This window comes from Syngnathoides biaculeatus, chromosome 11 (assembly GCF_019802595.1).
Source record: "Syngnathoides biaculeatus isolate LvHL_M chromosome 11, ASM1980259v1, whole genome shotgun sequence".
Lineage (NCBI taxonomy): Eukaryota > Metazoa > Chordata > Actinopteri > Syngnathiformes > Syngnathidae > Syngnathoides > Syngnathoides biaculeatus.
Window position 1 is genome coordinate 5191103 of NC_084650.1, and position 17122 is coordinate 5208224.

General features: G+C 41.0%; 1 long non-coding RNA gene across 4 annotated transcripts in view; it reads left to right on the forward strand.

Moving 5' to 3' along the window:
- LOC133508537 (uncharacterized) overlaps positions 1-14869 on the forward strand; it is a 38970-nt gene extending 24101 nt beyond the window's left edge. For 3 of the 4 annotated variants that reach the window (XR_009797081.1, XR_009797084.1, XR_009797083.1), the window contains exons 5-6: positions 7023-8838; positions 11255-13484. This is a non-coding gene — a long non-coding RNA (uncharacterized LOC133508537). Of the gene's footprint in view, positions 1-7022; positions 8839-11254; positions 13485-14854 lie in introns of those variants that run through there. The other variant, XR_009797082.1, reaches the window with a different exon arrangement.
- Positions 14870-17122: the final 2253 nt, after the last annotated feature.

Consider the following 17122-nt stretch of genomic DNA (forward strand, 5'->3'; position numbering starts at 1 on the left):
TGGGATCGTACATGCACACACCAACCAAGTCTGGTCATCACACAACTTTTGCATAAATCATGATTCTGTAGGCCTATATCCACATGTGTTGTTGGGTTTGATATTTTAATATTGAAAGAATGAGCTTTATTGGCCAAGTGTGTAAAAATACACACGGAATTTTTCTCTGACAGTCGGTACTGCCCTGATACGACATACAGAACAAAGAACAACAAAGCAGCAAGAACAAAGAACCAGAGACATTTGTATTTGTAGGAACTATTGCTTACAGTATAAGAGTCATGCAAGATGTAAAAGCTTCTTCATTCAGAACAGGTATGAGATAAATGTGTCAACGTCCCACATTGTGTAAAGCTTCAACAAAGTCCTTTTGCCCGTTCGCGGTTCCCGTTATAGACCAGTGCAATGACAGTGCAAGTGATGAATAGTGCAATATTCTATTAAATATATTATTAATACTAATATGAATTATTAATTAATTAATATTAATATTAGACCAGCAGAATGTGAGTGAGAGTCCCAACAATGGCACAAGGCAGAAAATAGTAAATTTGCTGATCAAGAATGTAATGACTTAATTGCTAGAGGGAGAATGTTCGAATGCCTGCTAGTTTTGACTTGCATTGATCTGTAGTGCTTTCCCGACAGAAAGAGCTTGTGGCCAGGATGTGGAGGATCCAAAATGTATTTGATATTTATGGAATGATTAAAAAAAAAAAAAAATCTGAAGTTACTCACAAGTTACTCTGAATCGTTCTTTCATTGAGAACTTTATTTTTCTTAAAGTGGAACTGTCATTCTTATGAACATTCTAAAATAGATATTGTTATGAAAAATACATATAAGAGTATTCACTTCAATGTCGATACGAAAAAATAAATGTGAGCGGATCGCGCGTCATCCACGCGCAAAGTTCCGCAATAGAGTGTCCCTTGACATCCAAGTGGTTGCCAGATTAGTCGCGTCCTCTGTCCTTGACGTCATCGTCACTTCCGCCGTTGAAAACGCGCAGTGCCTGCTACTATGGAAGTCAAACAACAGAGATATTCAGATTTTTCCGACGCCCCTTCTGACACCGAAGCTCTTTTTGAAAAGGACAACACCACACACATCCGAGTGAAGTTACCGGGGCAATATTACATTATTGTTTTGAGCCATATTCAGATGATATGCGATCACGGCCAAACCGCATCCCCGTCCGATCCACTTCCGCGGCGGATATGAGCCAGGCTCATCGCAGCCGGCCAGTGTGGCTTATGACGGAGCCGAGCGGTGCTGCTTTAGCGAGTGTTCACAGACGCCGCAGTACTGAGCAACACAGTTGAACCGGGGTGCTTTATGCGCGCAAGCGAGTGAGTAACGCATTCTCGGCTGGGTTCTTCAGAGCCTGCCCCGTCGCAAAGACCAACGCACAGCCTTCGCAGAAGCTGTGACAGCCGATCGCAGCGCCTCAGCCGGTGTGGCTGATTTTCGGCGTCGTGGTGGCATATATTGGAGCCGAAGCTTTTAGAGGGTTGTTCACAGCCACCACAGTACGCAATGAACACTATCGAGACGAGGCTGAGTGAGACATTGTTGACTGGGTGACACGCACATCGACACATTTCTTTTATTACGTTGTGAGAGAGACCGATTACGTGGTCCGCCCCAAAGTATTATTTTTTTTAGTAGTTGTATACACACCTAACTGTTATTTGGAACCCACGAAACTCTCATCCTTTGCACCCGTGCAATCCATTTTTCACAACGAACAGTGTCTCTTTCAAACTTATGAAGGGTAATTCCATTCTCCCGTGTGTGACAGCAATGTCCAGCAATGCATTGAGCTGGTATTTTGGCTAACACGAAGGAACAATGAGCTAGCGAGGTAAAACTAATGGAAACAAACAAGTCCACTAGGGGGCGCTGCTGTCCTTTATGTCACTTCCTGCTTCTTCTCGAAAACAAATCCCTCGAGAGGATTTTCATGGCAGGAGTTACAAAAAGCTGTATATGTCAAAATCATGTTTTGTGGTGAAAAAACACCTGGGACCATATTAGCTGTGGGTTTTTCATTAATAATATACCAAAAATCATCCCTTTCATGACAGTCACACTTTAAGTAAATACAGCATTTTTATGTTTTTGTTTTTTACTTTTGCTTGACTTATATTGTTATAAAGTAATAATAGTCTTCCTTGAGTAGAGTAATTGACAATTCTGACCACCTCTGGCTCGGAATCAGTGTCATTGTAATATTTAAAAAAGGTGTATAGCAGGAAAATAATATTAGTCTTGAATAATGTCGCGCATTTTTGGCACCATCTGTGACTATCTCATTTTTCCTGAGCGAAATGAAAACAAATAATGGTTTTATGTTGTAAAAGGGTAATATGAGGTAATTTTTTTTAATTCTTTGGCATGAACGCAACATTGCATTGAGCTGATAAAACACGTTGCAGACACTCTCTGACTCAACTTGACAGTTGCTGTATAATCAAGAATGGAATACAAGTTGACAGTTTAAGTCTGTTAGCACACTCGGGGAAAACACGCACATTTCCTACCACAGATTAAAATCTCAGCATGCAAACTGTAGATTAGCACAGTCACTTATAGAAATGTAAGTGTGTGCAGACTTGCAATCCACAATTGGAGAAAATTCCACAGATTACATTTTGAATACACAAGAACAGCTGTTATGATTACATATCTAGTAGGATAGCCGCTTTAATAATTAACTGGGAAGAAAATGAGACTAATGTGCATCATTTATGTCTTTTTTGGGGCAAAGAAAAGAGACCACCACCAAGGCTTGATGATGCCACATGATTATGTAACTGTTTGAGCTCTTATTTTGAATGCAAGTCAGAATATGCAAGCAGGGAGGAAAAATATCAAAATGTATGCTTTTTCAGAGTATTTCATTTTGACTGTGGATTATTTCTTTGACTACATTTACATGGTATTCTGTTGAGAATAACATACGGAAAACTGCTGATTCGACAGGCCCTACATGGGTGTGATTACAGTAATCGTAGCAAAAGCAGCAAGCCAAATTGGGTGTGGATATTTTACACAACTAACATTTGATACTGGAGAGCAAAAGTTGGACTTGCATGCTAAACAAGGCTTGCAAAGTCAAAGGTTGATTTCTAAACACCGACCGAATAATACACAGATGTTAAAAATATTCCTTTTCTACTTATTCTAACTTGAAATATAATATTAGGTCATACAGCGAAAAGGAAAAGGTCAGAGGACAGAACAGAAAAGGATATCACAATTTTCCAGACCAGCCTAATTCCTGTGCGGGAGGGGAATGATTTGATAGGTAGTGATAATTTCATAAACTAACACACTCCTTTGAGCGACTTGTGCCATTGAGGATTTGTCTCCAGCTGACAACTCACAACTACCAAAATAATGTAAAGTTAACAGAGTAAACATAAGAGTCATCTCTGCAAGTTCGAGGTACTTCGATATGTCAATGAATCACCTGAAATAATGCTGTTATTGGCATCGATGTGGAAAGAGGCAGTGATTGTACAAGCCTGTATGTGTGATTGTCAGAGTGTAAGAAGATCAATACAGTCTTGTTTTGTTTCACGGAGGTTCGTTGATATGATGGGTGACTACCGGTAGTTTTTAACGTAATATTAGTTCACTGGTCCTGCTCTGAATCATGAGCTGATTCAATGGGAGAATATATATGTTGAGAATACTTAGCATGAGTTTGCGTGGAAGACATTAGATTCTGTACAACTCACAACTAATAACTGATCCTCTGAACTGAAAATTAAAGGGAAGATAAGAGTCCAGGGGCTATTTAGTGTTTACCAGTTGCTTTCTTCTCTTGAAACAAAGCTGATGATAATATTGAAACAGTGAGAGTAGTAAGAAGTACAGTATACGAGTGAATGTAAAATTCAGTGATTCAGTGATTTATCTGAAAAACATGGTGGGAACTTTTAAATATTGTGTGAACTCATTAAAGCCCTCAAGGCTGTTTGTGTTCTGTCGGAGTTTTATTGCACTCATAGCGAGTATTATGGTTTTTATGTAGCAAATGTCATATTAATAATTAATAATGCAGCAGCATAATTTTAAATGACAAAGGCCCTGCTATTGCATGACAATATCTAAATTGCAATAATGAAATAATTTTTATGTTACTCAAATTCTGTAATAAATTAAGCATGTTGAATGGAGCATATCAGCATATGATCCACCATTAATCCTTTTTTGTTTTTTTAAATTTCAAACCCTTGTTGCAGATGAATGGACGGAAGTCTAAAAGCACATTCTGGCAGAATTTCAATCAGCCAACAACACCAGCTGTTCTAACTTGCTAGCGCCTGTTTCTTCACTTCCTTACCATACTCACCATTGCTCTGGATTGTTGTCCCCAAGTATTTGAAGTGTACCCTTGCTATCTCTTCTCCCTGGAGCCTCACTCTTCCCCCTCAACCCCCCCCCCCCATTCATGCACATATCTTCTTACTTTGGCTAATCTTCATTCCACTCCTTTGCAGTGCATGTGTCCACCCTTCTAACTTCCTCTACCTGCTCCCTGCTTTCACTGCAGGTCACAATGTCATGTGCGAACATCATGGTCCAAGGGGATTCCAGTCTAAACCCATCTGTCATCCTGCCCTGATTTCCCCAGGTGTCATTAAATTACTGTATTTTCAAGACGACAAGCTGCTACTTTTGTCAAGCTCTGTGAACCCCGTGGCATATTTAAAATATTGTTGTTGTTGTTTTTGTCACTATTTCAAAAGTACAACAAAAACTTGTCTAAATCAAATGGTTAAAACAGGGCTGTTCCCGATAATGCACTTGGATTTGGGAATGTGCTGATGCCGGCAATGTGTAGAAGAATACGTTTGTCATGATTGTCATGTCTTATCCAGTACAGAATCATACAAAGTCTCTAAGTGGGAGCAGCAATTCACAGTCGAGTTACACCAAGGCATGGCAATTAATGGGAAACCACATCCATTATTTATCATTTTCCTCATAATTTTCAGGGGCGTGACCAGGCCACTGCGCTTTGTATCGCTGCCTCCCACAGCAGTTCCTCACCTGTACCATTAATTATCCAATGTATTTATGTGTTGTATTGCTCGTGGCTAGTTCATTGTTTGAAACTGCAGTTGTCTGCGTGAGTATACAAGCTTCTTGTGAATTTGGCTTTTTGTCACAGCCAGCATTCCTGTGCCACCACAGCCAAGTCTACAAAAGACTTGTTTTTGCCTAGTAGTTATCTGACCTTGTAATCAAGTTTTTGGATTTTGTCCTTTTCCATGTGTTTTTGTGGCTTTACCTTTCTTGGATTGGCTACCTGTGTATGACCTCAGCCTAGAATAAAACCACCCTTGAAATCATGTCACTGCCTCAGAGTCCTGCACTTGGGTCCTCCCACTTGTCCCATGCTCGTGATAAAACAAACTGGACACAGCAGGACCCAGCGGGAAAAACGTGGCGTCACCAGTTGCACCGTTGGTCTGCCTTCCAGCGCACTCAGCCTGCTGACCAAACGTTCCCTGTCCGAGTGGGCTCTGTCTTATTGTACTCCTATTCTTTTTCACCTGCCCCCCCCCCCCCACGTATTATGATTATCGTCCAAGCCCAACCCATTCACCACCACATTTTATAGACTAGTATTTTTCTGAATTTCAGGAGGACCTTTACTTATATCACCACCTGCCCGATTCAGACTCTGATATTGAGTTTGTTTTTTCCCTCCCTATTTTTAGTCCAAGTCAATTTCTGTTACCTCTCGCTCTCTCTAGCCCCCATATATCCAAGCCCAAGTCCACTTCCTCCAATCTTTCTGGGGTACCCATTTGGCCATTGAACTAACATGCATATTATAATAATTTATGAGGTCTGGACTTATATCTTCTTAAACTGTATATGTTTGGACTGACCCAATGTCATAAAGACTCTGTCGTTTGAATCATTTCCCACGTGCAAAAAAGTACGTCCATCTGGAACAAATATGCATTGCAGTAAACATGGACAGAACATGGACAGAAGCCGAACGGTTCTGGGCTGCGCAAACATGCTTTTATTAATACTTTTTTGGCTCAAGGCAGAAATCCTTGAGTCGTCCAACTTTGTGGTCAACTTAACTGATTAGCTGATTTTTTTTTTCATAGCCCAATTATAAAGTGAACATACACCCTCTTTGTGTTTATTGTGCTCTGCATCTTGTTGTTGTGCTATATCTTTCCATTTTTTATGTTCCAACGGGAGGGAAAGTGGTATCCTAACAGATGACCTGTCTAATTTTCAGTACTTTGTGCAAGTTGGCTCATGTGATAACGTGCAATGTGGAAAGAGAAAGTATCCCATAAACACATATATAACATAGAAAGTTAATATTATGCTGTCATACAGTATTAAATGCAAATATATAGACAAGACAAGATGGCGGCGCACACAGGTGCACTGGCTCTTAGCTGTCCAGTCTGGTGTTTTTTCTTTTTCATTATTTTGGTGCTATTTGTGGATTTCTGTAAAGCCACGGTCACATATAACTGATTGCCACTAAGCCTTTATAGCATATAAACATAAGAATGGATAGAAAATCAAAAAGAAAGAAAAGTCTTTGCAAAGAGAGGAAAAGGTCTTACGACTTGTCCAGACTAAAAGTCCCTTCGCAATATTCAAGTGAGAGTGACAAAGATAAAGCAAAACAATTATCTACGTCCACTTGTACCAAGTTTTACACACATGAAGCCAGAATAACAACATAGTGTTAAAGGATCTTGGGACAAATGTTACAAACAGCATGACTCAGGGAGATACAAGAACAGTCTGTGAAAGTTGAAAGTAGAACTAATAGAACTAATTTTTTAGATGAAATGCACAAAATTTCCAACATAATTCCCCCCCTTTGATTCAATCAATCCACAATTCATCAAAATGAAATTGCAAATGGTAATCAAATGAAAAGCCAGCACATACTGCTAAAAAACATTGCTAAACATTAATGATTGAAGTTAAAACAAAAACATGAAAAAACATTTCAGGCGGACATGCCATAAAGGAAGACTGAGGAGTATGAGGCAGACAGGAAGAGGAAACACGGACATTATCGGAGTCGCCAATGAACACCAGGAAGTCGGATTGATGGAAGAGGTCGAAAACGTTCATCAGACACTGAACACTAAATTAATGCATCACAAACAAATGGCATGACAATTATGCGAGAAATTGGACACTTTACAAAAGGGACAAAACAACAAGACATGGAAAAGATGCCACGCAATAGGACACAAACCATAAGTGCGAAGCAATACAGCCAAGCTTAGTCCCGTGATAGCATATGGGTTCACAGCTGCGTCCAGAGTGAAAGAACAACTACATTTAAAATGATATTGGGAATGTGCTACATGAAGGGAATATAGAAATCAAAGATTCATCCTGTCGGATGTGCAATTAACAAAATTAGTGGTGAATGTATGTAACCCAAAAGGTTTGTCATGATTGTCATGTCTCGTCCAGTACAGAATCGTACCAATTCCCAAAGTGGGAGCATCAATCCACAGTCTAGTTACAACAATCACGGGAATTAATGGGACACTACCAAGGAAACTCCCGGAAGATGTCACCATTGTCTTCTTTTCTTTTGCTGAATTACCCAAGTGTAGCCGTGGTCAATTCAAACAGATTATAGGGCGTTGCTCGGACTTTATGACCTATCTTCTGCTCCTCTATGACCTATCAACTGGAAATCAGCTGCCAACACTGATTGAAGCTAAAAGTGTAGGGTAAAAGTGAATTAATTTTCTTAGATGTAGTTTCTCAGCCTCATTAGGTCGACCTTTACAGTCATCTGTCGTTGAAGGTGAAGGAAGTAGAGTTGGGTCCAGAGGAGGCCTTGGGACCTTCTTGCAGTGTGATGTGTGAACCCATGAAGCTCTTTCAGTGACCTTCACTGCAGTGTTGGTTATGTGAACTTGGAAAGGCCACAACCAGCCCGATGTCACCGGGTTGTCATGGAGGGGTTCGTTGACCATCCCCGAACGATTTGTATATCCATCGGCAGATCTAGCTTTGGTAGACATAAATGGAGTGCCTGCATAAATAATCTCAAAAAATAGGGGGCAGACACTTCCTCATATATATCACTATATATCTAATTGAAATAACTTCTCTGTATCTATTCAGTGCCCCTCATACAGCCTCGAGTTCTGCTCATGACAAGTATCAGCTACTAATTCAAATTAGAGCACTGTGTTCCCTTTAAAAGATACGGTTGACAAGTCTTGTATTTATTTTTTTTTAATTTTACCATACATTTTAAAGAAATCATTCATATGTTCTAATTTATACTAATACATAACATAGTTGGTTACACATCACCACCAAGCTTGTACCTTGGAACTCACTGTCTTGGAAAGAGATGTCATCAATCAAACAGATGTAATCAATCAAACAGTCACACACACTCACACACACACTCATCATGTGATTCACTGAATAAAAAGAAGCTGCAAGGGGACACAAGTTGGAGTTGGTTGGAAGCAGGGAGAAGTCCTGTCGCTCCCCTTGCAGCAAGTAAAACTTGAAGCCTTGTCTGTTCACCTTCTTTTAAAAGAGAGTCAAGCTTTTTAACCCTGACATTTGGTCCTTCGAGCCGGATCCCTAACACACCACCGTCCATCGAGGAGGGAGAAGACACACCAAAGTCTGTCGACAGCCAGGAGCATTGAGTTGTTCCTGAAGAAAAGCCCTGGTGGGACGTGAATTCGTGGCCAGGCCGGTGCCAGAGTCCAATCTCCCCTCAGTGGACGAAGGTTGACGGGATCACGAAGAGCTGGCGTCCAGACAACGCGTGAACCGGTAAGTAAAGGCTACTCCGCCAGAAGGAGGTTGAAGGCTACTCCGCCAGAAGGAGGTTGAAGGCTACACCGCCAGAAAGAGGTTTTAAGGCTACTCCATCAGAAGGAGGTTTCAAGGCTACTCCGTCAGAAGGAGGTTTCAAGGCTACTCCGCCAGAAGGAGGTTTTAAGGTTACTCCACCTTTAAAGAGGGTATTTATAAGGATTCATAAATGCGAATGTGAATGCCATTACATACCTGTGGAATCATAGGTCATGGATGGAAACCTAATGATGCTAACAGAAGTCTGTGTTCCGGTGAAGTAAACAAGGTAGTGGATTAGGACTTAGGTCCTAAAAAGGACAAGTAGTCTCTAAGGGACAAACTTGGAAAAGCATAATGGTGAGCGAGAATAGTAAGTCTGCCCTAGAGGGGATGTAAACTTTATGAAATAATGTTTCTTAAAGAAATGGAAAAAAAAAAGAGAAAAATAGCATGGCTTAAATGGCAAGTTAAGAGTTGAAGGATGCAGCAGGTTGGTAGAAAGATTGATGGCAAGGGTTACAGGGAAGTAAGGAAAAGCCAAGATTAAGACATCTTTGGATTGTGAGAGGTTGGTTAGCATAGGCAAGAAAGAGAAAGGCAGGAGAGTCAGGTGAAGTAATGCAAGCAGTGGCTATATTAAAACCAGCTACAACAGTTTAAAACAGGCTAAAGAAAGTGAGGCAGAATGAGAGCTGTAAGAAAATCTTGAAAAAAAATGAAAAAGAAAAAAAAATGCTGTCTCATTGGGAAATACATTCGCTGATAAAAGCGCCAAGGAGGCAGCAACAGGAAAATATGGCACACATATATTGACACAATCTCAAGCCCCCGACCCTCCTATTGAGTTAACAGCTTTAAAAGATGTGGAAAACATGCTCCTCAAAGTGAAACTCAGTAATGGCTTACAGAAAAAAATGAATTGGAAGATAATATACATTAGGTGGTACCGAACTGGCGGTCCGCAGGTCATTTGTGGCCCCAAGATGATGTTTTGCGGCCCCCACCTTACTTACTATGAAAGTCAAATGATGGTGTGGCCCTGAAGTTTTATATGAATGGCACTTTACGGTGTTGTGTGCAGAGCTGGTGAACCTACCAATCACGGTGGGCTTGTGGCTCTCGGGGGTGTGACAGTGAAAAGGCTTGATACAAGCAGAGAAATATTTTTCACTGAGTGAAAGTTACTGGTTTTGCCATGGAGAGTTTTATTAGTTTTGCACACAACCTGTTTACACCAGCTTTCTTGCTTATCTTATTTTGTGCTTAAAAAAAAAGACATTTTTAAATTTTCTCTTTTAAATTGTGTGCAACTAGAATCACTAAGGGTGTAGTGGTACACACGTCTGCCTTTGGTGTGGGCAGTGTGGGACCGATTCCCGCTCAGTGATGGTGTTGATATCTGCCCTGTGACTGACTGCCGACCAATTCAGGCTGTAGTCCACCTTTCGCCCGAAGTTAGCTGGGATAGGCTCCAGCTTTCCTGCAACTCTTGTGAGGATAAACGGCTTGAATAATGACATGTTATGACAAATTGTGTGCATGTGCGCTGAGGCTGGACCCAGCCTCAGCCAGAATGTGCCTGTGATATACATAATCAGAGGAAAACCTGTATTACCAAAAAAAAAAAAAAATCTGTTTAAAACACTGGCAATTTTGAGTCACGGCCTTGCCATGTCTCAACAGGAGGGATGGTAATGGTAGATGTTATACAGACATTTTCGCACCTCTGGATTCAATTCTTACTAAAAAAAAAAAAAATTGTAGATCATGTCTTAATTGCTGCAAACACAATACTCAAGGGAACTGTAGACCTAAGATAGGGCAGTTTCCCCAAGGTAGTCAGCCTTTCCAGTTTTTACACATTAATTTTATTTGAGTTAAACAGCATTACAAATGTTGTTTAGTATTGATCTGACCCTTATCTAAATGGGTGGAGATTTTTCCATGTACAAGTGCTGATGCTATTACTGTGGCAAAGTTCTTGTGTAAATATATTATTCCTTCTCATGGCATCCCAGAAAAATTGTATGGCAACAATGTGCCACATTTTGTTCATTAAAAAAAAAAAAATCAGTAAAGTATCTGCAAATCTAGAAATAACTTAAAAAAATAATAATTGTGCAGAATTAGTGGAACAAAGCAATGGGACAGTGAAGTCTTGATTCAGGAAAACTACATTTAATAAAACTGTATATGAAAATAACCCCAGCAGATAAAGGATTCTTCCCATTTGAAATAGTATCTAGTAGTTAGATTAGATTAGACTGCCCATGGTAGAGCGGCCAGTGCAGCAGTCAGAAAAAAATACTTTAAGTGATTGGGTAAAGAGATGCTGCTAAATAAAACTTTGAAAGAAGCAGATGCTCTGCCGCCTACTGTGCTTTCTTCACAGGTGCTGTGTCCATTGGTGATTGTGTCCTGAGAAAAGTCATCAGGAGGAAGTGTTGGTCCTCACCTCGCTGGGATGGTCCACTCCCACGGTGATAAAGATAGCAGAACGTCCCACATGGATACACTTGTCCCACTGCAAGCCTGTGGCTCCCTTTTCATTCAACGACGAGTAGTGGTGGAAGTCCGGCTACAAAGGGTGGGGTAGCAATAGGCTGCCCTGGTCTTAAACCGGTGAAGAATTCAGCTGATCTGCGCTTCAGCATGTTAGATAAAGGAGAGCCACCATTGGGACTGCTGACCTTCGTGCTGTTCGGAGCATGGCTCCTCCGCACTGGCCAGTCTCGGACTGTACGTGTTTATCACTGGATCTATGGACATGAATCATCATGGAGCAAAGACAATCCCACCTCTCCAATGGGCGCCAACACCTGGTACTCTTATGTGAATATGGTGTCCCTCTGTGGACAACCAATGACAGATCAACAATTCTGGTGAAACTGGAACTACTCAGATGCCCCGCCATGAAAAGAAGTCTGCAGCAGCGATGAGTCCGACAATGCCAGCAATTCCACCTGCTGGTCCCAGACGTCATGCTAGGCCAGGAGAGGATGCAGAGAGAAACCATCTGAGGTCTTCAGGACGGACCTGATCACCACCATGAAGGTGCATGACTCATACTAGCTCAACGCAGAGGATTACTATGTCCTGGCCGATCCATAGAAGCAGAAGCGAGAAAAAGGGTATCCACATGCCTGTTACCCCACAGTCCATCCTGGAGCCCGTAGCCCGGGTGCTAACTGACAAAATCAAGGATGTCATGTTCATCAGGCCCAATAAGATGATCCGCACATCTGCCACCCTGGTCCTCAGTTATGTGGACATCAGGACTTTGGCGGAGGGCATGTGTCACTACGACCTCAACGAGGAAGACATCACCTGGCTGCAGGTCATCAATGAGGAGTTTGCAAGGTTGGCCCTTCTACCAATGGATGAATTCGCCACGGAGTGCTGAGCACCATTGTCATAGCAACATGACACTCACTACCAAGACACAGTAGGGCCTTGGCATCGAGTACAACGAGAATGTAGTGTGCGACGTGCCAGTTCCCCAACGGAGAGGAAGACAACGAGATGGTATTTTGCAACAAGTGCAATATCTGCGTCCACCAGGTATCCTGCCAAAGTGCCAGTTGTGCCCGAAAACGTTGGAGTTGGTTGGAAGCAGGGAGAAGTCCTGTCGCTCCCCTTGCAGCAAGTAAAACTTGAAGCCTTGTCTGTTCGCCTTCTTTTAAAAGAGAGTCAAGCTTTTTAAACCTGACAACATCCATCCCACATTACAACAAACAATTCCAAAACAACAACAAACAATTCCAGATAACCCCCCCCCCTTTCCTTTGATAAAATGACACATAATCCCATCCATACTCACTTCAGCAAAATAACAATTTTTTTAAGCCTGTTCCTCAGAACTGTGAGGGCAATGCACTGGCCAGTTGGACGCTGTGCCTTCTCTACAAACACATTTAATGTATTTAGAAGCAAAACACGAACATGACTTTACAGTACCTTTGACAAACAGGCTTGAGCAAAAGAAAAAAGGTGTGTAAAATTCACAATTCTTGAACTTTGTGTATTTTCACAAAAGCATGATTTGAAAACACCTGGGAACTGTTCTTAAGAAGGATGCAAACACGGCAAATAAACACTATTTGGACACCCAAGAACCCCAGTAAACTTAATTAGAAATGCCATGTTATTGTATTCTTGGGAAATAAGACTTTTTTTTAAGATCCAGCAATCATATTTATAGTTATTTTAACAGAATAAACTTGGCCGTTTTTTGCTTTCCAAGTAATTTCTCCCTTTTTTAGCACTTCATCACAGTGGATGCAGTCTATCCTCATGTGCATATTTTATTGATGACATTATTGTTTGACGAAAACATGTCAATATCCCGGAAAAAATGTTTGTTTATAGCCACATTTTTCCACCTATAAACCTGAATTTCTTGGCTAGCCTAGACTGCAATAACCTCCTCCCCCTCCTCCCTCATCTCCTGGATCAAAGACAGACTTATAATGCTGTGTGCAAGTGTACACCATATAATTTGCCTTAGGCAAAAAGACCACTGTGACAACTATGTAGTAATATGAATGATGCTCTAATTGATTTTACTCTCTGAATGTTAAAATATGCTGTGTTTACCACATGATTAAAAAGCCAAAAATCTATTTACTATTCTGCACTCCGATATTCACTATACATAAGTAAGAAAGGTGACAATGGCATTTTCTACAATATCCTCCTATTTCCTTTTCACCTACTCCAAACTATCACAGGCAAAAAATGTCAAATCAACTATAGTTACAGTTAAAATGTCTAACTTCAAACGCAAATTATCTTATCTATACAAAAATGTAAGCCAAAAATCTATTTACTATTCTGCACTCCAATATTCACTATACATAAGTAAGAAAGGCGACAATGGCATTTTCTACAATATCCTCCTATTTCCTTTTCTCCTACTCCAAACTATCACAGGCAAAAAATGTCAAATCAACTATAGTTACAGTTAAAATGTCTAACTTCAAACGCAAATTATCTTATCTATACAAAAATGTATGTTCAACTGTACCATGAAATGCATAACCTTTTCGATGTTTTTACCAAAAATATAAGCGTTAATGTATTAAAATCCGTAAACTTTGACCGAGTTTCCCGTATCTGATAAACCACTAATTTCAGGGGCGGAGCCTCGTACACTGTAAATGTAGTAATGTAGTGTAAAATTCCAGATAGTGGACGTTCTCTGTTCGGTAAAATGTATCCACGAACAATGGGGGGGTCAGAACAGGAAGCTCTGTAGGCGTGGCAAATGCTGATTGGGTGTCAGTTTTCCAGTCGAGCTTATTGGAATGTCTGACTGGGAAAGGAATTTCGATAATACTTTTCCAATTCAGAGATGTTTATTTGTCAAATCTGTGGAGAACTCTGGGATTAAAAGAAACACTGAACCCTCATATACTAACTTTTATGGTGTGCTCCCATTCCTATTACTTTAGACTAAGTGTTCCTTTAACTGTAAGAAAATGAAAAACAACTTAATCATTCAATTAAACTGTATTACATGAAAAAGTGAACTGCAAATTGTACCTAAAATGTTATTAATTAGTCATAAAGTCCAATGCAAATAATGCAAATGCTTTAAATTTCAATGTGAAATACTAATCTACTGTATTGTAGATTTAAAATTTGAAAAAAAGATTAAGTTCATTATAGTGGGAGCCCATATAAGCAGTGGCTGTACTCGTACCAAACCCTGAAAACCACTGCTCTAACTAAGAGTGAGAGTGTTGCAAGCAATCTACCAAGAATGCCAACATTTACAAAGATCCCAGTTGCCTGTTGGCAACAGGTGTAAAAGTTATGGAAAGCACTGAATTTAACAGAGGCTTTTGTATTTTAGAGAGCTGTGACAGTTTTCACTGTGGAACAATTGGGAGAGCACTGCAATTAAATGAAGTTTGCAAGATGGCACCTACCAGTGTCGCAGCCTCTGGCACATCCTCCCTGCTACTGTTTATGTTTGTGTGTTTTTCAGTCGTCTCGGGACTCAAGTACACAAGAGAGGACTTGCTCACCATCAGAGAATCTTCTCGGGACTTTTTTTCAACAACTCTCAAGAATTTGCTGATTCTTTTTTGGAGTTACTCATCGCCACACTCTTCAAGGCTTCGCGTCGGGAACGAAGGGGGACGCGAGCTGGTACACAATTTAAACTGCAATGAGTGCTCCCGTTGATTAATCTCGCAAACCTACGCTCCGTAGCAACAAAATTGATGAACTTCAGGTTCTGATTAAAACCTGCAAAGACTTTGGACGTTCTGCTGCCTTGTGCTTCACGGAGACTTGGCTTTGTGGACGCGTCCCCGACACCACCATTGCACTCCCCGGCTTCCATCTTTCTTTTGCTGACCATGTCGGGGCCAACATGGAAATCGAAAGACGGTGGAATATGCTTTTATATCACTGAGAAATGGTGCACGGATGTTACACAGCTCAGCACACATTGCAACCTGCATTTAGAGTCATTGTTTTGGAACTGGAGGCCATTTTATTCGCCAAGTCAGTTTGCCTCTTTCATCTGTGTTTATCTTCCACCTGAAGCTAGCTTGAACGCAGCACTGCTAACACTCACCGAGCAGATAAACGAGATTGAGAACAAACACCCAGATTCACCGCTCATTATCCTTGGAGATTTTAACACAGCTAAACTTAATCGCGAACTCCCTAAATATAAGCAAGACGTAAAATGTCCGACGTGGGTAAAAAACACTCTAGAACACTGTTACACTCCCATTAAAAACGCGTATCGTGCAATTTCCCATACACCTATTGGCTCCTCTGATCATTGCTTAATCACTACTTACTTACAAAGGCAAGCACTTAAGTGTGCGAAGCCTTTGGTAAAATCAGTTAAAAAGTGGACCAATGAGGTAAAACTAGAACTTCAAATCTGCTTTGACTGCACAGACTGGAGTGTCTTTGAAAATTCAGCATGCAACCGAGAATGAATTCACGGCATAGTCAGTTTCTGTGAGGATGTGTGTGTACCAACAAAATTTTTCGCAGGTTCAATAACAACAAGCCCTGGTTTACAACCAGATTTAGGCAACTCCGCCAGACTAAAGAGATTGTTTATCATAGTGGGGATGGACACAATCACACTACAAAAAAAATATTCTGACGAAAGAAATTAACATTCCAAAGAGGGACTAAGCAGTTAAACTGGAAAAACATCTTGACGCAAATGACAGATTACAATCACTCACTAATTACAAGCGATGTTCCCCCAAAGTAGAAAACGAGCGAGCTCGTCATGACCTAAATACTGCAAAGCCGAAATAGGTACTTCCACACCACACACTCACCAAGCTGCACCACCTTCCACTCCTCCGTGTAATATAAAAGGACGATAGACAGATCTTCAAACAACAAAAGATCAGCAAAGCGCTGGGCCCAGACCTTGTGTCACCATTGTTAAAATAATCATCCATATGTTCTCATTTTGTTCAAACTAGTTGGTTACACATCACCACCAAGCTTGTACCTTTGAACTCACTGTCTTGATGTAATCAATCTAACTTGATGTAATCAATCTAACAGATCTAAACAATCAAACAGTCAGACACACTCACGCACACACTCATCACGTGATTCACTGAATAAAAAGAAGCTGCAAAGAGACACAAGTTGGAGTTGGTTGGAAGCAGGGAAGTCCTGTCGCTCCCCTTGCAGCAAGTAAAACTTGAAGCCTTGTCTGTTCACCTTCTTTTAATAGAGTCGGGCTTTTTAACCTGACAACCATCTTGCCTCAAAGTCTGCGCAGACCAACTTGCTCCTGTTTTCACAAAGGTCTTCAACAGATCTCTAGAACTGTGTGAAGTACCAACCTGCTTCTAACGCTCCACCGTTACACCGGTCTCCCAGAAAGCAGCAGTCCCTGTGGTGACCCCTAAAGGGACAAGCCGAAAGAAATTTACTCAGATCTTAATGACTACAGGCTTGTTGCCTTGACATCCGTGGCCATGAAGTCCTTTGAACGGCGTGTGCAGGACCATGTCAAGAGTGTCACAGGTTCCCAGCTGAACCCACTGCAGTTTGCCTATCGTGCTAACAGGTCTGCGGATGATGCTCTTAACTTGGGTCTGCACTTCATCCTTGAACAACAACAAGGACTATCAGCACTGGGGCACTCCTTGGTTGTCTTCTCCCCTCTGATCTTCTCACTCTATACGAACGACTGCACCTCAAGGCATCTGACTGTCAAACTCCTGAAGTTTGCAGATGACACCATGGTCATCAGCCT